Raw genomic sequence first — 26,340 nt, 5'->3', positions numbered from 1 at the left:
AAGTGGAGGTAGGCAGGCAAAAAGTTAGGGGAAGAGCACTCTTAGGATGACAGGTATAACACCCAACATATTTGGTGGTTTGCAATGGACTAGGAAAGAAGTGAACTAGCTGAGAACTTCTTAAAAAAGTACAAGTAAGATTCAGGAAAGTAATAATGCCATTTTATGTTAGGGGGTGGCAAAGATTGAGCTAAATACTAGAAGCTTCTCAATTTTCCCTATTCTGTAGAAATTTGCATTGTAGATTGAATTTGACATGTAATTCTCCCTACCAAATGAGAGGCATCTTCAAACAATAATAGGCTTCACATGTATCCCACTATATCCCTGTACCAAGTTTGCCATTTCCTCTGTGGTGTTCATGTTTATGTGAGTGTGTGTGTGCGTGTGTTTGTTTCTGTGTGTGTCTGTGTTTGTGTGTGCATGTGCGTTGTGTTTGAAGCATGGTGGCTCAATAGCAGATTTACAAGTTTGGAAGAAAGGTTGTAGTTCTCTGGAAAAAAAGCACAACTAAAGAATGTTGATGAGAAGGTGGGACTATTGTTACCACTAAGCATGATGAAAGCATCAAACATTAGAGAAATGTTTATTATGCAATACAGATTAACCCCTTCGATGCTGGCCCGTTTCCGCCGCTGTGCGGTAAACAAACGAACAGGGCGGGGCCGTGATGAACCCCAGCTGTCATCCGCACACGAGCACCGCCGAGCGTGACGGCTGGGGTTCGTCACAAGCATGCAAGGGGTTAAAGAAATTCTCTCAAAAATATGAATACAAATGGATAGCTTTAACACCTAGATGGTAGATGTCAACAAAGCATATAAACACACATGTTGTAACAGAAATTGTGAATGCAAAGAATTAAATAGCAAGAATATAATAAGTGTGTCTAGTACAATTGGATGTATCATACTCTGTAATGAGGAAGGTTTAGGAAATCTGATTTTCTGCATTGCAACCCCACATTTTCTACCTTTTGCTGGACCCTATTGTGAGAAAGGGCCCTCTTTCTGCATGGTTACCCCCACTTTTTGCTAAATTGCTGATTTACTTTGACTGAGTGTGCCCTGGGCTTGTGCTTTATCAGGTACCCTGGGCCTATGTCCTTTCCCTAAAACTGCATTGAAGCCTAAACCCAATTGGCATCGCTGGCCACAGGTCAGCCCCAGGTAAATGGTACCACAGGTACCTAGGGCACTGTGACCAGAGAAGGCCTCTAAGGGCTGTACCACTTATTGTGCCATTCTTAGAGGTCCTGTACCATTGCACTCACACACAGCCTTTGCAGGCTGCATGTCTAAAGTGTAGAACAAAGTGAAGAGTTGACATGGCATTCATCTCTGTATGCCATCTCTAGATGGGTGCACTATACCAATGGTGAGGGTACAGGTGCATGAGCCCTGTACCGCTACGGTGTCTAAGTCCATTCTTAGACATTGTAAGTGCCGTGCTGCCATTAAGAGTATATGGAGATGGGAGTTTGTCATTACGAACTCCACAGCACCATAATGGCTACACTGAAAACTGAGAAGTTTGGTATCAAACCTCTCCGCAGATTAAACCCACACTGATGCCAGTGTGGGATTTAATGGAAAATGCACACAGAGGGCCTCTTAGAAATGCCCCCTGAAAACTAACCTACCACTAGTGTCCAGGCTAAGTGGCTGCTTTCAGCTGCCACCACCATATATGTTTCTGGACCCCTGGGTCGAGAGCCTGCTGCTCTCTTTGGCCCGAAACAATGCACATCCTGGGATGAGATGCCAAGCCTCCTCCCTGAGGATGGGCAGGGTTCACGAAGGGGAAGCTTCAAAGGCTTGCCGCCATTGTGAGCTTCTCCCAGCCACTTTCTGCTCACAGCAACTGGTCCCCACTGGTTCTGACCCCCACTTTGAGCGGGAGAACCGGCGGGAAAAACAAGTGAGGAAGAGAGGTGTGCCCACCTCTGCCAAATCTACCCCTCAGGTGGGGAGGGTGAGGTGAAGCACAACTCTCAGTCCACGCCATCTTGAAGATCTTCTGGACAGGCTCATGCCCTCTCCCATTGGAGGGTGGCATAATAGGGGGTGTACCCACCCCAGTGAAGGGTCCCAATAGTCTCTACCTTTTACCTACCTGTAACACCCCTAAATCTCATATTTAGGGGTAATCCCCGAACCTTGCTTCCTCAGACAAGAAGAAACCACAAGAAGAAGAAGAAGAAGAAGAAGAAGAAGGACTGAACAGCCGTACAGCAGCTAACAAGAGGAAGATGCCCACTGACTTGGCTCCAGCCCTACCGGCCTGTCTCCACCTTAAACCTGCTCCTGTGAAATCTCAGAGTGTCCTGCAGCCAGCAACCTCAAAAACCCCGGAGGACCTGCCTGCCTTCATCCACAAAGACTTTGTCTCCTGTGAACACCGGATTTGTTAATCTGCAACCGCCAGCCTTGGCCCGAGCTCGAGTGGGCAAAAACCATGAGGAGGTCACCACGGTGAACCTGACCTGATATCCTGCGACCCCTGCAGTCTGAATCCAGAAGGCCCCCCCACCCGCGACCAGGAGCAGGTAAGAAGATTCGACCCCAAAAGGCACCCCTGCACCTGACATCCCACGGCCTTGTGTGCCCAAACCGATAGTGCCAAACCAACCCCTAACTTCACAACTTACCTCTCGAAGTGGTGGTCGCACCCAGAAGACCTTCATCACCAAGCCTGCAGTGTCCTTACAAACCTGAGGTTCTCCATTGAGAACAAGTCGAAACAGCACCGTGCACCCGGCGGCCCTAGTGCCCCTAAGGGTGAACCTTTGGTGCTACTTTGTTTCCCATTTGCCCTGAGCTAAGGCCCAGGAGCTTTGCTCCCACAACCAAGTGGCTTGCTAGTCAGCGGCCACCAACCGGAGGCTCCCTATCCCCCATTGAATAACATTATCAGAAGCAACTCAGAAACAGAATTCATCTTCTTCTTCTTTCTATAATTTTCTATTTTCATTTGTGATCTGTTAAATTTGTTGTCCCGCATGATTATTAGGGAACACATGAAAAGGGAGTACTGTAAAGGAGAAGAACACGTCACCTGTGTCATGTATTGCTGCATCTGCTTCTCAGGGAACACACAGGACACCAGATGTGGTTTTAATGTTCTTTATTTGCATGCATGCTCAGAGTGCCTCAGCACGTCTGTCCTCGTCTTCGTCCTACTCTGTAATGTCCTCTTCCTGTCCATCCACAGGAAGTCCTGTCCAGTGACCTGGACACTGCCCTGTGACCCACAGGGTCCTAGTGCCCTGCGTTGGTGGTCAGGTCACTACATCTCCCCCTTTGTCACAAACAGAACGTCTTTGTCGCATGTACAAGTCCTTGGTACATTTCTTCATGATAATGAGATAATAGATCGATGGTGATAGAGAGAGAGAGAGAGAGAGAGAGAGAGAGAGAGAGAGAGAGAGAGAGAGAGAGAGAGAGAGAGTCTCTACAATTTTGCCCGCTGGATGGCTTTCTTGATAGTCCCCATGAATCGTTCTGCCATTCCGTTGGCCTGTGGCCACAAGGGAGTTATTTTCCGATGCTTGATCCCTAGATACTCCATGAATCTACGGAATTCCTCTCCAGAAAATGGAGGACCATTATCTGTTTTCAGTGTCTGTGGTGAGCCCCAGGCAGCAAATACGTCGTCTAGCACTGGTAGGGTAGCACTTGCCGATGTCGACGATACTTCTCTCACTATTGGAAACCTTGAAAATTCGTCGATGACCACTAGCAGGTATTTTCCACTCTCCAATGGCCCATAAAAGTCTGCTGCCAACTCTGTCCATACTGCAAGTGGCAGTTCCGACATTTTCAATGGTGTCGGTTTGGCAGGAGGTCCTGTTATTTGACAGGTGTGACAGTGCGATACCTCTTCCTCCACCATGTTGTCCAATCCCGGGAACCACACTTTTTCTCTCAACATCTTCTTTGTCGCTACAATGCCTCGATGCGACTCGTGTGCAAGCTCAACTGTTCTCTTTCTTAGTCGACGTGGTATTACAATTCTTGAGCCCCTCATCAGAACTCCATTTTCTGTTTCAGACAGCTCTTCGCTTATCTTTTTGAATGCCAGTAGTTCCTCTTTATTGACTCCTTCCTCTGTGATGGTGTTGCTGTTGATGTGTCTCCATCTCTGCTGCCGTACCACCATTCCGATGGCCTTCATTGTCGGGTCTCCTTTTGTTTCTCGCTCTAGTTCTTCATTTGTTATTGATGCCGGAGTGTTCTGTCTCACGATGAAGTTTAGATATTCTTCTGCCATTGTGGTGCCACCTTTTTGATGGGGAAGCGGGTGCCGTGACATGTAGTCCGCTGGATTTTGATCTTTTCCTGGTTTGTGGACAATCGTGAAGTTGTAGTCCATCAGCCTGATCCCCCACCGTTCAATTCTTGGGGGTATTTTGGCGTTTGGGTTTCCGTAGATGGTTACTAGTGCTTGATGATCTGTTACTATCGTGAATGGTTTTCCGTATATGAACATGTGATAGTGCTCACATGCCCATACTACCGCCAAACTCTCCTTTTCTGGTTGAGAGTATGCCCTCTCAATGTCCGACAAGCTCTTGCTTCCGTAGGCCACTATCTGTCGAGGTGAGTCTTTTCCGGGCTTGTGTTGTGCTAGTATTGCGCCAAGGCCTACCGGGCTGGCATCTACTGTCAATTCGGTGCATAGGCTCAGGTCAAAATATGCTAGGTGGTCCACTGCCGTTACTGATGCCCTTATTTCTTCGAACGCCCTTTGGCACTCTGTGGTCCATTCGAATGTTTGGCCCTGCTTCGTTAATTCTCTCAGTGGCGTGCTCACTGTCGCGAAGTCCTTTATATATCTCGCGCAATAGCTGGCAAGGCCAAGGAATGAGCGCACGTCAGCGACATCTTTTGGTTCTTTTGTTTTTTCAAGGGTGTCTATTTTGCCACGATCTGGTCTCATCCCTCTCTTCGAAAAGATGTGTCCGAAGAATACTAGTTCTTCTCTGGCCAGTTCGCATTTCTTCTCATTTACTGTTAGGCCCACCTCTACTAGCTGTGAACACACTTCTCTCAGGGCCTTATCGTGTTCCTCATCAGATTTTCCAAACACCAGGATATCATCACTATAGTTCAGACTGTTTTTGATCGGTCTGATGATCTGCCTGATCGTTTCCTGGAATATTTCTGCTGCTGACGATATTCCAAAGCTTAATCTCTTGTAGCGAAATAATCCGAGGTGCGTTGAGAAGGTCGTTATGTATCTGGACTGCTGGTCCAGCTCCAGTTGGTGGTACCCTTTGCATAAGTCGAGCTTGGAGAACTTCCTCATTCCCGTCAGGCAACTTATCATGTCATCTAGATGCGGCCCTGGGTGTCGTTCTCGTTCGATGGCTGTGTTGGGTATTCTCATGTCCACACATATTCTAATTTGTGCGGCGTCCTTTTTTGGTACCGCCACTATTGGGGACACCCATGGCGTTGGCCCCTCTGCTGGCTCAATGATGTCCTGTTCTAGTAGTGCCTTTATTTCTTCCTCCACCTGAGGTTGTAGATGGATGGGCACCCTTTGGTGATGCTGGGCCACTGGCCTGACTGATTCGTTTATGTGTAAAGTTATTTGTCTTCCTTTCAGCTTTCCAAGCCCGTTCGTTAGCTTTAGGTACTCTTGTAATATGTTCCCTCTGTCCGACATGTGATACATCATCTTCAGTAGGCTCATGATCTTCGCCGTTACGTTGCTCAGTAGACATGGTGCGGGAATGTCTCCTCGTAGCACATGTATTTCTTCTGTGACAGTCTTGCCCTTGTGCGTCATGGTGTCCGTGAATTTTCCCATGTTCGTTACTGGATTTTGTGCACCCCAGGTGAATACTCTGATATTTGACGGTTTTAGTGGTGGTTTCTTCTTCATCTTATCATATTCCGTAGCACACATGATGTTACATGTGGCCCCACTGTCCAGCACAAATTCTGTTTGATGGGGCCCTACGTCGATGGTCACCCAATCCGTCTTTTTTATTGACTTCCTATCCACTAATCTGATGTGCTCCTCTTCATGCCCTTCATCTGTGGACATGAGGTATAGGCGTTCTACCTTTCCAGCTGCTCTTTCCTCTTCTTCCTCGTCTCCCGACTCTACCGACGAGCTCCTGGTGGTCGCTTTCATGTGTCGTACATGCCTGTTTGTTGTCGCTCTTGGTCTCCCTGGTCTTCCTCGTTCATTTTTGAAATGTGCCCCTTGGCACATGGTGGCAAAATGGCCGCTTTTGTTGCATTTCCTGCATGTCTGACCGAATGCCGGGCATGCTCCTCGGTGTGGAAAATCCAGACCGCATCTGTAGCATTGGGAACCTTCTTTCCTTGTCCCTTGTTCCTTTGATCCTTTCTTCCAGTTGCCCGTCTTGCTTGTATCTGTCATTCGGTGTATTTGTTCTCCTCTCCGGTCCATCTGCCTGGCTTGTACCATTGCCCTTGCTTCCGCTCTCGCTAGATCTAGAATTTTTTCTAGAGTGATAGGTTCTTTAAGTAGTCTCGTGCGAAATTCTGTGTCGTGACAGCCTTCTATCAGTCTTAGGCGAAGGGCCTGTTCATTGTCATATTTTTCAAATTCACAGTGGGCCACTAGCTTTCTCAGCCTTGTTGCAAAATCGTCCATTGACTCATCCGGCTGTTGAAATGCTATGTTGAAGTTATATCTTTCAAAATCGACGTTTCTTTGGGGGTCGAACTTGGTCGTTAGACATTTTATCAATTTTTCGTATGTTTTTATTTCGCTCGGGGGCAGTGTTATGAGGAGGTCATCCACCTCATCCCCCACTAGGTTTAGGAATAGTCCTAGTTTCTTTCCTTCCACTACATCGGTCGCCTCCATGTATCGCTCGAATTTCACAATCCACTTCTCCCATCGTATTCCCACTTGTGGCTCTGATACACTGAAAGGCATTGGTGTGCGATACTGCGCACTTTGTTTTGTTTCTGGCATTTTCTTTCTTTTCTTGTTCCTTTGTTGCCTTTGTACTTGTTTGTTTCTGATCTTTTGTCACTTTCTTCTTGTCTTCCTCTTTTATCTTTTTTTTTTTGTCCTTTGTACTTTTATTTATTTTCCTTGCCTTTCTACTGGCTGCCCTTTGTTCCCTCTTGTAGTTTCCTCTGTGGGACACTTGCCCTTTTACTTTCCTTCTTATTTGACCTCTTTTCCACTTATTTCGGAGCTTTTATCCCTTATTTGTGCCTTTCTCGAGTGTTTGCCTGTTTCCAAGATGGCCGCTCGTTTTTCTGCTCTTCCGATTGGCCCGTTCGCCTGACCTTAAGATGGCCGCCAAATCTCGCGATGTTTCGGACCCAATCCTCTTATGCTTGACTTCAAGATGGCCGCTCCGCTTTGCTGCTCTCCTATTGGTCCAGACCGCCTGACCCCAAAATGGCCGCCGAGACTCTCGCGAGAGCTTGCGCCGATTTCTTCTCTTTCGCGCGCTTCTCCCCAGCGCTTACCCGATCAGGTGGGGGCTCAGATGGCGATCTTGCTCCCAGTCGGCTGTCAGTCGAGGTGGGCTCCCGCGTCGCCGCACTTCATCGAGGGGCTGCTCTTCCTTCTTTTTTCGGCGATGCAGGGTGTGCTCCTGTTTTTCGATGATTCTGCCACGAGGGACACACACGTGTGGAGTCTTCAGGTACCTTCGTCGCCAGTTGTCATGTATTGCTGCATCTGCTTCTCAGGGAACACACAAGACACCAGATGTGGTTTCAATGTTCTTTATTTGCATGCATGCTCAGAGTGCCTCAGCACGTCTGTCCTCGTCTTCGTCCTACTCTGTAATGTCCTCTTCCTGTCCATCCACAGGAAGTCCTGTCCAGTGACCTGGACACTGCCCTGTGACTCACAGGGTCCTAGTGCCCTGCGTTGGTGGTCAGGTCACTACATCCTGCTCGCCTGATTCCGTACCCTAGACTCAGCGAATATAAAAAATAAATACAGGCCACAAAATATAAGGTGATCTGCAAAGTATAGACTTTTTCATTAGTAGAACAGAAAATGAAGTATAGGTAACTACGATCATAAGATTGAGTAAAAATATGCTATAAATACAGATTCGCAATTGCTTGTTCTGGGATGATTTACTCTGTGTATTCACTAATATAGGCAATATATTTTCGGGTAATAATGTCATAATATTAAATGAATATGTGCTTTATTTATATATAGCCGTATAAAAGCTCAAATGCCCAGATTGCATGCCACAGAAACTGAAAAAAATGTGCTACTTGAAAGAAGACAGCGGGAGCTCTTTGCTGCTGAAGCGGTTGAGCCGGGGGTTACCTCTAGCAGCCACTCTCTGTGTGCAGTAAACATTTTACATGCATTTCTGCACAGGTTTCGATTGCATGGAGAGCGCGGGCCTCTGACATTCTGGCGCAAGAGGAAAAGTCAGCGCAACAAGATCACAGCTCAACAGCACTGGGGTGGAACATGGGGCTCTGCCTGTGGGCATGTTGTACTTCTGAGAACAGAGCAGCCTGTGGGTACCCATCCTAAAATTGTACAACTTCAAATACAAACATTTAATATTTTGTGTTGATTTAACGGAAACGACATGCCAAGGTAGCGCATGCATGGACTGTGTAAGTCACTCACAAAGATACTTCTTTAGATCTGGGAGGTGCTTTAGGAAATCAGAATTATTACTACACCACAAGTAGTTTTGGGATTTTTTTTTGCATTGCCGGTGCAGCTTGAGATCCTCAAAATTGTGTCAACTCTGCACATGGTCAGAGCGGCCTAAACTCCCAATTATAGAATCTGCACATACATCAATTCTAATTTTTATTCAGTGCTCATGTGACCCTCAAAATTATTGTAACAGTGAGATATATTTTACCAAGTTTTATCAATATATCCGAATTGTACAAACAGCGCAGTTCTGAGAACAGTGTGTGCGGTAAATACGTTTGCACTGTATCGGTTTTTTGTTAACATTCTCTTACACATTTCTGCATGTAATATTTTGACTAATGATTTTATGGACAGCTTGCACAGTTTCTGGGGGGCGGATTACAGAAAAGGCCAGTTAGTGAGGACCTGTTGCTTTTGGCACACTGACTCGGATAATATTGTTTGACGAAGACGCATTATTTATAAACATGTTCATTTTGCTAAATAGATGAAAAAACGCAGTTCAATTTCCATACCACTTGAAAGCAACAGCATTTGATACTTTCGCCAACGTGGCTATTAAAAGGAATGAAACGGGTCAGATACTATTAGTACAGATTGCGCAGAATGAGCTCAGTGTTTTGTGCACTGTACGAAAGGAGACATTCAGTACAATGGTGGAGAAGGATGAACGAGCCATCTCTGCTTGAGGCTGGAATATTTGGGGAAGCCTTTGCGGCAAAACTATCATTTGCAATTTAATTTGAATCGATACAAATGCTCATGGTTTCTCTGAACTGGATTCAATCTTGTGAACACTGATGCCCGCAAAGTACAGGAAGTAAAATCAACCTTCAGAAAGCATACATGAAAACACATACATCAGTGTGTTTAATCTATATACTTACCGATAGATGCATAGCAGTCATGTGTTGCTTTCTATACACACCTTTAACTCTCTCTCTCTAGATATATACATATAGCAAAGGAGAAAGAGATGTATATATGTATATATACACACACATATATTACCTACTGGCGGTCGCCGGTAGGTAGTTATAGTTAGGACCTAGTTTCCATAGGAAATCCGCAACATTCTATTTGGAATAACTTTGGCGCCGGTGGACGAATCTTCGCGAACTTCTCCAAGAAAATGGCCTGCTCCGCTCCGCTCCTTCCCTGAAACATTTGAGGGGTGATTTGTGAAGCAGGGGCTGAGAAAAAAGGGGGTCCCAAAACGTGTTTTCCCCATGCAATTTTCCATAGGACCTTTAGCCAGGGCTACAGCGCGAATGGCTGAACGGAGTTACACCAAATTTGGCAAAAAGATAGAGTTATGTTCGCAGATCACGCTTTTTGTTGAATGGTGTAAATCCGTTCAGTAGTTTGTGATCATAAGTAAAATCATAGGTATATCTATAGGAGCTTACCGTAAGCTTACTGTACTCTGTACCTTCTGGAGCTCGAGCTGAATGCTAATTGGCTGTCAACACTCCAAGCCATGAAGTTTTGGCAGCCGAGACACAAGGAAGCAGAGAAACAAATGTGGAAAACGCAAAAAGGGGCAGGGTACGAAGTACAGTACTCTGTACAGTACTCTGTCATTTGAGATGTCATCAGTGATGTCATGAGTGATGACACTGACCATGTGATGCAATATGTGACGTCATCAGCAGTGCATTGCGGGAGCGTGAGTTATAGTTAGCTGAACTAACTATAACGGGGGAATTTCAATGATTTTGTATAGTGAAATGTCCAGCTAAGTATAACATGTGTGAAACCTATGGTTTTTTCAGTGAATATAAATATAAATACACATATGTGTATATTTATATATACACATATATGTGAGGAAAAGTGTTCTTCTGATCGGCTTCATTTGTACCGAAACTCCATTGCTTTTTCATTGCCATCTCGTGTCAAACACTGCCGCACGACCCACTGGTTGTTTCTGCTGCTTCCTGAGGAAAATCTAACTAACACGACAACAGCCATCTCGCATCCTGCATTTCTGCCCAAGAACTGTCGCACACCCAACCCCCCCCTGTTCTTGCAGTTCAACAGAAAGCCATTAGACACTCACCTCCTGCTCCCAGCCTGGTAAACATCCTTGACACCGTGATCAGGTTATCTGGACAATGTTCTGACTGCCGGGCCTTGATCAGGGTGATTAAACAATGACCTGAAAGACCGGGCTTTGATCAAGCTGAGTGAACAATGACCTGAAAGACTGAGCCTTGATCAAGCCGAGTGAACAATGATTTACGTACCAAGCCTTGACCAGGTCACCCTCTACAAACGTCGTCTGGATCGGGTTATCAACTGCAAACACTGACCAGATTGAACAATGAACTAAAAGATAAACCAGAATGAAAAGGTATAAAAGGCTTGTAAGCTGCGGAGTAAAGCAGCAGCGTCCTCTGTCTTGTTTCTGACGAGCTTGGGACTCTCTACCTTAGCCCGGGCTATTTGAATAATTCTGGGTGCCTCCTGCAGACGAAGGCTCCTGTGTCTCCTTTTACTACGTATGAAGGGTATGGAAGGCTTGGGCGGTTCCCCCGCCGCCGAAACCCAGTAAGTGGGTTAATCCGGTTCTTCATATGTGTGTGTGTATATATGTATCAATAGAGAGATTTGTATGTATATATATATATATATGTTTATATATATATATATACATACACACACGTATATATATATATATATATATATACACACGCGTGTATGTGTGTGTGTATATACATATATATATATATATATATACATGTATATATATTCGCTGAAAAAAACATAGGTTTCAGGAACATTATAGTTAGAAATTAGCATTAAAAAAACCTTTGAAATTCACTGAAAAAAAATAGGTTTCAGGGACGTTATAATTAGAAATTAGCATTTAAAAAACCTTTGAAATTCACAGAAAAAAACCTAGGTTTCAGGAACGTTATAGTTAGAAATTAGAATTTTAAAAACCTTAGAAAATCACTGAAAAAAACTTAGGTTTCAGGGACGTTATAGTTAGTTGGACATTTCACTTGCACAAAACCAGAGAAATTCCGATATTATAGTTAGTTCAGCTAACTATAACTCGCAATGCACTGCTGATGACGTCACATATTACATCATTCATGACATGGTCAGTGATATCACTGATGACATCCTGATGACATCTCAAATGACATTACTGATGACATAATTCACGTGATAATCTGATGCACCTCTTCACCCCCTAATATCACCTTTGATACACCCACTCTACAATACAAACTTCCATTTTCCAAACCATAGACACATCAATACCAGTTACTACATACCCACTCAATTATCCGTAGGTCTACACACACACATCCACTCATTCACCCATACAGTCACTCATACATGCAGTCACTCTTCAGTACAGCACTGTCTTATGCACTCATACATCTATACAGACACTCGCACCCCACCACTCATCCATAGCATTACTCACACACCTAGTCAGTGACGCAGAACATCAATCACACTTCCATTTACTCACCTATACAGTTATACACACGCACCACCTGACTTATTCATACAGATACTAACACATACTTACTCTCTTATACAATTGATGATACAATCAAACAGTCATCCATACAGCCACTCTCACAATCAATCACTCTCACATATAGTAATTTATATACTCCAACACATACTGTATTTTACATATGTAATTACTGAAACATGTACCACTGAGACATCCATTCACTCACCAAAACACCCATACACACACTCACCCACCCATACAGCCGTTCACAGATGCACTCTTGAGGCCATACACCCAGTGAATCACCCACTCAAACATCCATGCACGGAGTCACCCACCCCACCTAACCACACAGACACTCAGGCACATATACAGATACCCAGACAACTAATCAATAACCCACATCAACACTTATTTAGCTACTCACCAACCCATGCAACTGCTTACACACAAAGTGACAGACTGTTACAGACATTTACACAGTTTAGTCACTATCCCATGCATTCACTAAGACACGTTTAATCACTCACTTATACAGACAGTCACGCACCTATGAACTCCTCCATCCAGACACTTATACACCCATTCATTCTTCAATATACCTTGGCATATATATAAAATATATTCAAACTTTAATGATACACACAGTCACTGGATGATGTCATCAGTAATGTCACTGACCATGTCATGAATGATGTAATATGTGACATCATCAGCAGTGCATTGTGGGGGTGTGAGTTATAGTTATCTGAATAAACTATAACAGTGCAATTTCTCTGGTTTTGTGCGACTGAAATGTCCAACTAACTATAATGTCCCTGAAACCTATGTTTTTTCAGTGAATATATATGTATATACATATATTCAGTATAGGAGGAGGGGCAAGCTACCACACCCATGATGGCGGAGCAGGCCCACTGACTACTTTTCCATCTAATATGAAATGGGTATCTTGCAACAAAGAACACACCCCCTCTCCAGGAGTTAGCACAGTCTGCTTTTATTGATCATAACACGTTTTGGCAACACAGTCCTCGAACGATCTCATACTTCATAACAAACATCAACATAAATAAAGAACAAAATATTGTGGAAAGCGACAACTGATTCCAATCCTTGCCTGCAAAGTCTTTCTTCTTATTTTCAGAGGAAAAACTTCCTAATTCACAATAATAAACTATAGATGAAATTGTGAACATGCTTCAAAAAAGAAAATATAGCAAATATCCTAATGCTAATTCATATTACACATCATTAATCATATCCAATTTATCAAGTGCAAGGAAATATTGGGTAGGTAGATTAACTACCACACTTTACATGGATACAGGAATTACAGCTCGAATCAATGTGACCTAGAGAGAAAAACAATGAATATACCAAGCAATAAATCCATTTTAGCACAGAACCTCCGATATTTCCTTGCACTTAATCAATTGGATACATTCAATGATGTGTAATATGAATATAAAATAGGAGATGGATAATTTATGCAAAGTAGGTAACAACACCCAAAATGAGAAAAGATTAGATTCCTATTGTGCTATTTTGTATAATTCCTTTCTATTTTGTTTTAGCAACAACCGTTTAAAGAAATTGCCAGCGCGTCCATGCCATGTACTTTATAGCATCTCAATCTTCAAAGGTTCCTGTAAACGTTCTGAAGAAATTAAACAGTCTCTACAAAACTAACAACAATTTCAGTTATGAGGAGCTGAGTTTCCAGAGCAGTCAGCAAACTCATGTTCGGTGATGACTGACTTACTACCATCCGACATGCAATATGCTGCCAGGCGGCATCCTGCAGGCACAGCTGGAGATCAGATGGCATTTTTATTAGAGCACTGACCGAAGCAAAATAAACTGTGAATCGTCATCTCATGGTCGACTCAATATAACTGTACAAGCAGTAGGTATCACAGCCCAATCCTTGCATCATTTGACATTTTCCAAATTCAGAAAACCGAATACTATTTATATGTGTCAACAAATGATAGAAAAAATCATACTGACAGTTTAACAGATTTATGTATATGCTTGTGTAAAGATGTTGCAGTCTCCTCAAATCCACCAAACTAATTTCTGCACACAATTTTAATGTATTTTACTTTTGCATTGTATTGTATCCAACATACATAAATAGTGCAGCTTCATAAATACATTAGCATATACACTGAATACAAACTATCAGCTGACAATCAGATTGAAGGTGTAGTCAAATGTTGGAAAGCAAATCGACAAAACCTTAATTCCTAAAATGAAAAAATACACCCCAAAAAGATAAGTACAATGAAATTGGCATGTCTTGTACTACAATCCAGGTTTCCCAGATTTACAGCATTTATCTACTCTTTTTTTCTTCTTGAATATAAACGTATTGATTTATTATTTGATTGATTCATCCTTTGATTTCTGATGTTAACCCCCTGCACCAAATTATACTCAACTGTTTTAGGACTATTCGATTTTAAGAGTAAATAGTTATTCTGATAATGTCTCTACTAAATGGGTGAGCTTAGAAATGTCCTCACTTTCAGATGTTGTTTTTGTTTCAGATGGATCAGATTGACACCAAAACACTGATAAAAGAAAGCATGACACTTTTTTCCAGGAGAATCGTGATATCTTCCCTCGTAACTAATTTTTATTTGCAAACCATATCCTCTACACCAGTTATCTTGTTTTTTAATCAGCAAACTTCATTAGGCTAAGTCCTAGTCTTCCTTGTCACAGAATTTGTCCTATAAGGGTGATCGGCGGCTGGTGAAAGGCCACTTGTTGACTGCTACACAAAAAATGTAAACATGCGTATGTATGTAAGTATGTGGTATTTTTACAGTGCAAACCTAGCCAAAAGGCAGAGGAGCGCTGTACATGATTAAAGACAAACATAAAGTCAACGAATAATAGGAGAGGAGGCGAGGTTGGTAATGCATTGTGATGCAGTGTTGTTTAAAGAGATGAGTCTACAACTCTGTCCTAACCTGAAGCAGCTTTGAGGAAATCCTGTTGAGTGCTAGGATGTTTCAGATCTTGGGTGCACTGTCTTATTTTTTCTCCTTTTTTGCCCTTTTTAGTCAGCCGTCTGAAGGTGTAATGGCAGTGGATTTGCAAAAAACGCACCCATCAGAGATGGTGAACTTTTCTGCAATATATTGGTGGTGCTAAACACAATGGCTTCCTAAATAATTCAAAAAGAACAATTGATGGACAGAATACAGAACAATGTCATACATTCACCCCAGTACAAAGATCTCTACCTGAATCCATCGTGTTTTTTCAGCATGCCATGTCCAGCCCGAACTGCCAGGCCAGGTCCTCCCTGGACTAGAAACAAGCATCCTAGGACTGGTTTCGGGCTTTCAGCCCTCATCAGCCAGGATAAGTTGACTCCAGTGGCATGGAGAGCACGGGACTCACGTAAATAAATCAGCTGGTTTTGAAGATGGTGCGGGTCAGTAAGGAGAGCCAATAGAGTTCTAGCAGGCTGGGGTGATCTCTTCAGGCCCTGATGAAACATGCTCCAGCATATAGGATGCCCTTAAGGGTTGTCAGTGTGGTGTCCGCATAGTTCCCTCGGGGAGGAAAACGGAGCTACAACTAGGTTATTCTGCGGGCAATCGTTAATAAATGTGTAACTACAAGATCCCCCACTCCTCCATGGGGAAATTAACCCCCAAAATTAGAGACATACAAACAGACCTGGAAATTCCTAAGGGTGAATTTAATCGGAATTTGGGATTCTTGCATTGTATACTCCAGCACACATTTGTGTGTGTGTATGCATGCTAGACATTAGGGAATAGGTACTCACAAACATTTGCCTGGGGGCCATAAAGTTTGGACTGTGATGTGACTGAGGGCCGCACTTATGTCTGCAGGGTGGTTGTCAGGGGTGGGAGGGAGTTGGTCATAAAGTAGGTGTAGGGGAAGTGCAGCATATACATCTAGTGACTGAATTGTGAAACCAAAAACTTTGGATTATTCCAGGCTTCTCCACTTAACCAAATTGTGTGATCCAAGGCAATAGTTTTATTTCACTTTTCTTCCTTTTTCTTCTTCATTATCACATGTAAGGCGACCTGAATACATAAATTTAGGATGTGTGCTCCTGTGTTTGATTTAATAAACAATAATGTTGTTAATGTCTAATAGGGGACAACCAGGCCACCCAAAGAGTGCACATTACGTACTTGCATCCTGGTTCACAATTGGCATTGCTATCAAAGTGGGGGAATTAATATTTCTAAATTCATGGTTGAAAACTATCACTTTTAGAAAGGAAAAATACTACAATGCACTGATATATTCTGATTTACTAACATAAAAAGGTTGTGCATGTTCATGAAATACACTTTTCAAATTTTAAATAGACTATCTTTTTTTACACTTTTGCTGAAAGATGTCTTTAAAAATGAAAGTGTTCCTAAAGTTAAGTGATGCTAGATGCCCTAGTCATGTCCTTTATTGCACTTCAATTAACCTTGAAATACATTTACTGTTTGTTGGAGAGGGCCCTTTTTGCAGGGTTATCCCTAAACGTTTTGCTTTTTCCTGGCCTGCTGTTGATGGTTTTAAGCCTCTGAGCACTTTACCCCTGCTGATCAGTGCTTAAGTGGATATGCTCTCTGTAGTCAAATGTATCATGGATTGGTGTTTCCATTATTGGCTTATTTGATTTATGTATCAGTCCCTAGTAAAGTGCACTGCGCATGCCAGGGCCTATAAATCAAATGCTGTTGGTGGGCTGCACCAATGCAAACAGCCCGTAAAGTGTAACTCTGGTGTGCCATTGCAGAGCCTTGTGCAGTCTGGGACTGCCATGCCGACTTGGCAAGTGCACCCACTTGCCAGTCCCTAAACTTTCTGCTGTCTACATGTTAGCCACCCCTAAGGTAGGCCCAAGGTGCCACTGTGGGAAGGGTGCATTTTATGTGAAAGGTATGACATCCCTTGGTATGTGTGGCATGTCCTGATAGTGAATTACACCGAATTTTGTTTTTCACTATTGCAAGGCTACCTGTTCCCATAGGCCACAATGGTCAGTTTGATTATAACATCTTATAATCCTAACTGACCCAGGGAACATGGTAGGAAAACACATTTTGTATGCCTGAACTCAGAATGATAAAATACATCTTTCAGTGAAGTTGATTTCAACATTCTGTGTTTGAAAATGCCACTTTTAGAAAGTAGGAAGCGCCACACCACTGGAGCAAAGCTATCCAGGCTGATGAAGGCTGATAGCCAGAAACCGGTCCTTGGATGCTTGATTCCGGTCTGGGAAAGACATGGCTTGGTAGTTCGGACTGGACTGTTCCCATGAGGCACAGGGTCAGAGCTGATTTGCATATAGCCAGTGTCTAACCCAGGGTGGTGTGGAGTGCAAAAAAACGATGGATTTAGGCCCAGATCCTTGTACTGGGGTGAATGTATGACATTGTTCTACATTCTGTCCATCAACTGTGTTTTTTGCAATTTTCACCCCGAGTGGGCTGGGTATGCTCAGACGTGAGTCCCAGGCCCTCCACACCACTGGAGTCAAGCTATCCAGGCTGATGAAGGCTGATAGCCAGAAACCGGTCCTTGGATGCTTGATTCCGGTCTGGGAAAGACATGGCTTGGTAGTTCGGACTGGACTGTTCCCATGAGGCACAGGGTCAGAGCTGATTTGCATATAGCCAGTGTCTAACCCAGGGTGGTGTGGAGTGCAAAAAAACGATGGATTTAGGCCCAGATCCTTGTACTGGGGTGAATGTATGACATTGTTCTACATTCTGTCCATCAACTGTGTTTTTTGCACTTTTAGAAAGTAGGCATTTTCTTGCCTAACCATCCAGCCTGCCTCTGCTAGGTTGTGTATTGCGTGTCTGGTTTGTGAGTGACAGGGGCTGTGGTAGCTCCAGGAGGCAGGGCGAGTCTGCACTAGGCTGAATAGACCTATCTGCATTGGGAGTGGTGGGAGGAGTAGCACCTGAACCTGAATAGGGCTTTGCCTGCCTTCTACAAAGCTGGCTCCACCTCTGGAGGTAATCCTGAAGGAAATGGCATAGATATTTCCCATCCAAGGGTGGTGGGAAAGGTTTGTGGTAGCCCAAATAGATCCCGGTGTCATGGGAAGGGTATAGAGACTCACGTCCTGTCTCTGCGGAGAATTCCGAATGGGCTCCAGCCCATGGTGCCCTAATCCCAGTCCCAGAGCCTGGGTGGTTCCATGAGGGAACACCAGTTGGGAAGCCTAGGATGTACTTAAAGGCCACCCATTGGGTGGAATCCCCTAGTGTCTGCGGAACTGGGTGGACTGCTGTAACGAGCATTCCACCGGTTCTGGTGTCTGGCAGCACTGCTCCAGTTGGGAGGGTGCATGAGTCCATAGAAAAGGGTGAGGGGAGGATGCCGTCCCCAGTGGAAAGACCAGTGGGTCAGGGGTTGCCAGCTCTGAGGTCGGAACACCCCAGGACTGACCCTGGTGAGGCCACTTCTGTCCTGGGGGGTCTTCATGCTCTGTCAGGTGGACAGGAGGCTGGAGACCTGTGCCAGGCAGACTCTCGCACAACTCATGAGAAGCGTGTTTCCCTTGGGGGGTAGGTGTACTCTCCCAGAAGTCCTGGGTTGCCAGGCAAAGATCCAGCCTAAGGGTACAGACCCTGGGTTGGAGGCCCAGGTTTGGGGTGTCCCCCCTGACCTGGAGGAAGGGGCGACTGCTAATGGTGCCCCTACCGGTTTGTGTTCTGGGGGTGCTGCTCCAAGTAGGAGGGTACAGTGACCCAAGGAGGAAGACTGGGTGCGGGAGAGCCCACCCCAGTCTCTGGTTTAGCCTTAGGGTACAGACCCTGGGCTGGTGTACCAGTTGCAGGATAGCACCCCTGAACTGGGGGACGAATTGTGCAGAACACCTGACACAGGAGGCCTGACAATTCTGGAGTTGAGGAGGACTGCTCCCGATGGGGGATGCAGAGCCCTAGTTAGGAGGACAGGGTGTGGGAGAGCCTGCCCTAGTCTCCTGTCCATCCGCAGGGTACAGACCCTGGGCTGGAGGTTCAGTGCCAGGATGTCATTCCTGACCTGACAAGAAGGAGAGTGAATAAACTGAGCCAGGCACCTGGAGCTACTGTCCCAAAACACTATGATGCCACACAGGTTAGATAGCCCTGAAAGGCATATGGCCTGGGTCTCCCCACTGACAACTGTCAGTAGCCACTGTGGCTTGCTGTCCTGTTGCACAGAGTTGCCCCTGGGAGGGGGAAAGGAGTCACACCCCGGGGTGAACCGGGCCACACCGCTGTTTTGGCCAGGTGGGCCCCGAGAGTATGGATAGAGGGATCCAACTGTGTTCAGGGAGGCATAGATCAGGAATGAAACCCTGCTGTTGCATACCAGATTCCAAGTTCTATCACCCCAAGCAGGGAAGTCCATTGAGGTATGGATTGGTCTACCTTGGCTTTAGGCTGGAAGGGGGTTGTGTTGAAGATGGCCCTTTTTGCAAGGTTATCCGTAACCTTTTTGCTTCTTCCTCCTATTTTTTCCTGACTTGCTGTTGTTTTAGGACTCTGGGCACTTTATCACTGCTGATCAGTGCTCAAGTGCATGTGCTCTCTGTAGTAAAATGTGTCATGGATTGGTGTTTCCATGTTTGGCCTATTTGGTTAATGTGTCAGTCCCTAGTAAAGTGCACTAGGCGTGCCAGGGCCCATACATCAAATGCTGTTGGTGGGCTGCAGCACTTGGTTGTGCCACCCACGCAAACAGCCCGTAAAGTGTAACTCTGACCTGCCATTGCAGAGCCTGTGTGCAGTCTGGGACTGCCATGTCGACTTGGCAAGTGCACCCACTTGCCAGTCCCTAAATCTTCCCTTTTCTACATGTTAGTCACCCCTAAGGTACCCTAATGCACCTTGGCCTGTGGGTAGGGTGCATTGTATGTGAAAGGTAGGACATGCCTTGGTGTGCGTGGCATGTCCTGATAGTGAATTACGGACAATTATGTTTTTCATTATTGCAAGGCTACCTGTTCCCATAGACCAGAATGGGCAGTTTGATTATAACATCTTATAATCCTAACTGACCCAGGGAACATGGTAGAACAACTAATTTAATAAGCCTGAACTCAGAATAATAAAAGACATCTTTTATTGAAGTTGGTTTTATTATTCTGTGTTTGAAAGTGCCCCTTTTAGAAAGTAGGTGTTTTCTTTCCTAACCTTCCAGCCTGCCTCTGCTAGGTTGTGTATTGGGTGTCTGGTTTGTGAGTGACAGGGGCTGGGTGGCTCCAGGAAGCAGGGTGAGTCAGCACTAGGCTGAATAAACCTATCTGCATTTGGAGTGGTGGGAGGACTAGCACCTGGACCTGAATAGGTCGCTGACGCCCTGCATTTCTGAAAGGTACTGTTTGAGTGTCTACCCGACACAGTAGCTGGCCTGGTTTGAATTTGTTTGCTCACAACGCCGTGATAGCCCCGAATGGAGCTATCAACATCAAGGAACTGTTTTTAAGGTTATTTTGATAACTGTAGATTTTTAAGTACTGTAGTGTGGATTTTTATCGGTTTTGGTCTTGTCTTAAGAATACAAAAATATTGGACATTTTTCTAAACTGGTGTGGTGTCCTTTTAACCACTACAGTGCTAGCGGGTTTTCCCGCTGTGTGCTGAATGCTCATAAATCCCACTTTACATGACAAAGCCAGCTCGTCATGAGCGCAGCGCAGGTAACGTCCATGACGAGCTGGCTTTGTCATTAGCGTGCAAGGGGTTAAAGTGCTTACACTGTATTACTGTTGGTTATGTGCAAATGCTTTACACACTGCCTCTAAGATAAGCCTGACTGCTCGTGCCAAGCTACCAAAGAGGTGAGCAGCAGTTATTTTAGGGGTGTAACTCCCTTATCCTGACTAGGAAGAAGAGTCCCTATTTGGACACAGGTGCAAACCCTTGCCATTTAGAGACCCCCATTTCTAACACTGTTCAATTAACATCTTTTTTTAAAATGTGTGCTGGGTCGAGTAAAGAGCAGCTCAGTGCTGCAATTAATGAGGGGGCCGCATGTAAAGATCAAGAGGGCAGCATGCGGCTCCCGGGACATACTTTGAGTATCACTGCAATAGGGAATAATATAGGGACATTTATGGTTCTCTATCAGTCCTGAAGAAACCCACGGACCCCTGGAGGGCCATCCATGGCTGAAACATATCGACCTGGAATAGACAGGAGTACCTAATTAGACTCATCTTTCCCTTTGCATTTTTAATCTGCCGTCCTCCACCACAAATAAAATTTGAAGTATATACTTTTGCAGGAGTTATGGATTTTCATTCAGACAACACTCATCTTCTTCCCGCAAAGATCCTTCTTAAAACACATTGGCAAAGGGTCATCCCACCACCAGAGAATCCTTTGGTGAGCTCAGGATGGCCAATGATGAAATTCGACATCCAGAGGGTGTGTAAGGCCAGCCTTTCCTTTTTTGTGAGATACTGTCGGGGGACCACAATATTTGAGCAGATACTGAGAACCACCCATGATTGAGGATTGTGTCATGAAGTAAGGTTGGTAGGCTCACAATATGTTAGGCCTGTAAGGCACATTGGCTTTTTTGTTTGTATGAATTACTGTGGGAGTGCATGAACAGTCTGCCCTTATACATATTTCTCCTTCCCCCGTCCCCTGGTTAAGCCCACAGGGATATTTGTGTGTAAATTGCTTTTTACCTCCCCTTGTCTGTGTTGCTTCTTCCCTGCCACCTCTGTTGTCCATGTTGATTCTTCGGTCCGACCCCCGTTGTCCATATTGCTTCTTTTCACCCACCCACCTGCTGCCCATGTTGCTTTTTATATACCAACCTCCTATTGCCCATGTTGTTTCTGCCATCTGGCTTCATACCCTCCCATTGTACATATTGCTTCTTCTATCTACCTCCCACTCTTTCGTTGCGTGTGTTGCTCTCTGCCATAAGAAAAAATAAAACATTATTGACTGTCTTTCTTTTTAAATGACACACATGTGCAATTCTTCTTTTTAATTGTACTTTTTAGTAACTTTTGTGATAGGCAAGGCATAGGGGTGAACATTTTTTATGCTTTTACCTGACTACAGATTTAATTTCTCTAGTTACTTGAGTGCATATTCTTTGGTAAGAACAGGCTCATTTGGTGATTTTATTCTGTAACATCCTTCTCTCGATAAGTCAGACCCTTGAGCAGCACTCATGGGGTATCTCTTACTACAGCAAGAGCTCAGCTGTGCATTTGGTTTTAGATTTACAGCAGCATTGTTCTTGTGAGGGAAATGCTCTAATTTTGACTTAACCTCCCACAACATCCCATTGTCCGTGTTCCTTCTTCTCTCCCACCTTCCCGTTGTTTGTGCTGCTTCTTTTCTCTAATCTCCCACTCTACCATTGTCTGCGTTTCTTCTTCCCTCCCACCTCCCCCCCCACCCTCCCAATCTTTGGGGTGCCTACCACCATAAGCAAAAAAGGATATGATGCAGTCAGTGCTGTCACGTGTTAGCATTCATTTTACCCTCCCATTGTCAGTGTTGCATGTTCCTTCCCTCCCATTGTTCCTCCTGACAGTTCCTACCACCCTCCCTTTCATTGTTTATGTTGCCCTCCCGCTATAAGAAAAAAAGTGCTAAGCACTGGCCACGTCACAGTGCGTTTTCAAAATAACGTTTAGCCATGCTGACCAGCAGCTGCACTGATGTCTAACATGGCCAAAAAACATGGCAAACCCGATAGCTCTTGCATAAGCAAGACCCATTGACTTTGCAATTGCTTTTATAAGGAGGTCAGCCATTTTCATGCTGTTGCCTGCTCAAGTGTTGGTCATATTTTGTTTCTGTCCACCACAACATATATCACAGGGTAATGAGTCATTCCACCTTAACCATTGATTGTCTTGTACTGTGAGTGACAGCATTCACCTGATCACTTTTGCACAAGCAGTGAACTTTACTGACAGGCCTAGAGTCACTGATCTGCTGGGCCACTCTTTTTATTTTTTATGTCTGCCGTTGTTTTGCATTTTGCATATGCTTGCTAGAGAAAACCCATTGTTTGCTTGCTAAAGCAGGACCTTTTGAATTTGCAGGTGCTTGTTCATTTGAGGAGGGGAAAACATTGTTACTCTCCAGTTAATCATCCACTGTTTTCTATCAAGTACTTCTAGCAATGATAAAGGTTCATTGACAACCGCAGGACTGTGATTAATAGAACTAGGACTTAGCAGTGTAACACATTATACTGTTATGTAATTGCGCCATTGACAGTTGGTTCAGTTCTACTCTCCCTCCAGAGCATTTATAAGAGACCAAATATAAGAACTGAAAGTCACCACTGCCCACACAGGCATCTAAATTATTGCTGAACTCATGCTTTAAATTGTCCGTAAATGTGAGGAGTTACTTTACTTAAGCACCAAGGTCTGCTATTCCAAGCTTAACACATCTACCCTTCCATTGCAGCTAGTAGTGGTACTTAAAAGTGTTGGGGGACCACCTGGCCTCCTGACGTAAGTCTCTAATTGGGTGACCTTTGCAACTGGTGCAGGAGGCAATCCTTCTTGTCCATGGATTCTGTCCAGGTGGAATAGACAGCCAAAAACACACGTTAATAGACAGGTGAAATATTACTCCTGGGAACCTGAGCCTGGTATGGCTGTCCAGGCGTACTACTACACCTGTTTTAGGAACAGCAAAAAGGTGCAGAAGTATGTTCGAGCACAGTCATAGAACTTAGCATAGCCTTTTACACGTAACTTTGTATACTGGCCCCAATATATACATCCAATAAATCAATCTAGCCTTTAAAATATTCTTTTAATCTGTTTTCAAAACAAGTAAATACAGCGATGTGGCGTAAGTTTGAGGGCAACACGTTCCACAATGCCACCCCTGCCATATTGAGATTCCCAGCTACAGTTTGGATGCGAGCCATTTCAAAATGTAGTCAGTGAATCCCACCACATTTTACAAGTCATATCTTATTTGACAGAGCAAAACTTTGCTTCTGCTATGGTTATCACTTGTCCCGCCACTTCAAAAGTTCCCATACTCTTGGAGCTGGGTTCAGGCAGAAAGGTCTGCTTTTAGTCACAACGTGACCATTAACTTTATTCGTCATTGTGCAAAAATGACACTGGATACATTGTCTTTAGGTACGTAATTATCATAGCCTTACAAGTAGAATAGGAAATTATGTATCAAATCTGTACCATATATCTTAGAAAACAACATATGCATTGAAATACATGTCACTTGTTTTTTTTAGAAATTCTTCAAATGTTCCACTTATATTATTGGTCCGACTTTTCCCGTGGGTGTGTCACATTCTGAAGGCCATTATACAAATAATTGCAATAGTTTAACAGACTGGCACTGCATGAAATTCCCAATTGTTGGTTGTGACAAGAAACAGATCAAATGCAGTGTTTTGCTTTCCTGGGCAAATATTTTAATGTCTAAGGCACTTATATAAAGTTGCAAAGGTCATGGTAAGAGGATATAGGAAAACATGAAACATAAAAGGGGACACTTTATCTTCTCGACATGGTGGGAAGTGTGTGAAGTGTGCATTGGACTAATGTGTGAGATTCCGTTATACGAAAAGTCCCAGAAATAATGACCCGAACCCAGCAGAGGAGCTTGGAGATTAATCTGTCCCTTCAACCTGCAGTGCATATGAAAGCAAAGACACGAGCCTCCCATGCAGCGTTGTCTGCCGCAGAGAAGACTCATTGGCCAGGTTATTCCCATACCTTTTGATAAATCGATATTTTAGAACTACGCGTCTCACAGTTCAGTGCTGGCTACGGGCGCGCATGCATGCAAATAGATTAAGAAAAAGGTTTTTAATGTGCACGTGCTTTATATCAGCGCAGAGAAAATAGGGAACACGTGCAAAATGCACGAGTTTCCATAAAGACTTATGCAAAGCTTTTATGATTTTGCTGCACAAACCGAAGGCAGCGATAAAGCTGAAACACACATGATGCCTTCCCTGTTCAAAGTGTGCATTTAATAAATGTCTGCTTCGACTAGCCAAGGGATGGAAGTGAATTTTCTCATCCTTTGGACGAGAATCTACCGAACAAACCCTGGCGCAGCATTTTTGTTTTATGTGAAAGGATTCATATTTGGGTAGATGTATACGACCCTGCATTCCACGTTTATGTGTGTTTTCATGTTTTTACTAAAGGTTCTCTTCTAGCTTCTTTTTGCATCGAGGAGACCAGTCCTGTGACTCCTTTGGTCCACCGAGCCATGAGGGCTTTGCCCTTCTTACCATCCACTTTCAAACACAAATACTTCTTGAGCATCAACACCCTCAAGTCACCTACTCTCACTGGCCCTGCAGAGAGAAGAAAGCCATCCAGGCAGGGACCACCAGAATCCATCACGCTCTCCCAGCCTGCTGAAATGGAGCCCGAGCGCCCAAGAGTGGTCTGACACAATCGCATTGAGATTAGTTTTGTTTGTGTAAAACATTGGGCTTGTAACTCTCAGGAAATGGGCTCTCAAGTTTCAAGTTTATTTATGATTATACTATGGAATTCTGAGAGGTCTACATAAAACACATACAATATTACACATAACCAAACATAATCCAATACACAAAATTAAGCACCAGCAGTGTGGGCTCTAATGTCGCACTAGTGTATCATAAATATGCATATGCTATATTAAACAACACACATAGCAATTGAAAAAGAGCGTCAACTGTTACACAATTTTTTTAATTCTATTCACAGCTAAGGTATACGCAGTATAATGTCCAAAAACATATCAAATTGTATAGTTCGATCTAGTTCAATTTCCAGGAGTCTTGTGTAAGAGTTCAGAATTCAACTAATATTCATTTATGAGTTCAAAAATAACTTTTCCCAATCAGCCCAGCCAACACGTTTGTTAAAATTCTAAATGGTGCAAACTGTCGTTTCTGGTCCAATATCTTCACAAGGAATCAGTGTCTCTCCTGGGTGGTATAATACCACATAATTAATCTTTCTCCTTCGTGTTTGAGTGCTCAAGGTGCAGAAAAAACACCTAGGTAACCTAGGTAGGTTGTGAATGGGAGTGTATGCAGGGGAGCTCATGTTGTGCCCCCCTGTATTTCTGCACCCCCAGTTCCTGCACAGGAAGAAATGCACAACATGATGCATTTATTCCTTCCTGTGCAGGAACGTGCACTGGCGGCTACATGGCGGT

Source organism: Lissotriton helveticus, chromosome 1_1 (genome assembly GCF_964261635.1).
Source record: "Lissotriton helveticus chromosome 1_1, aLisHel1.1, whole genome shotgun sequence".
NCBI lineage: Eukaryota > Metazoa > Chordata > Amphibia > Caudata > Salamandridae > Lissotriton > Lissotriton helveticus.
Note: the sequence above shows the minus strand (reverse complement) of the source record.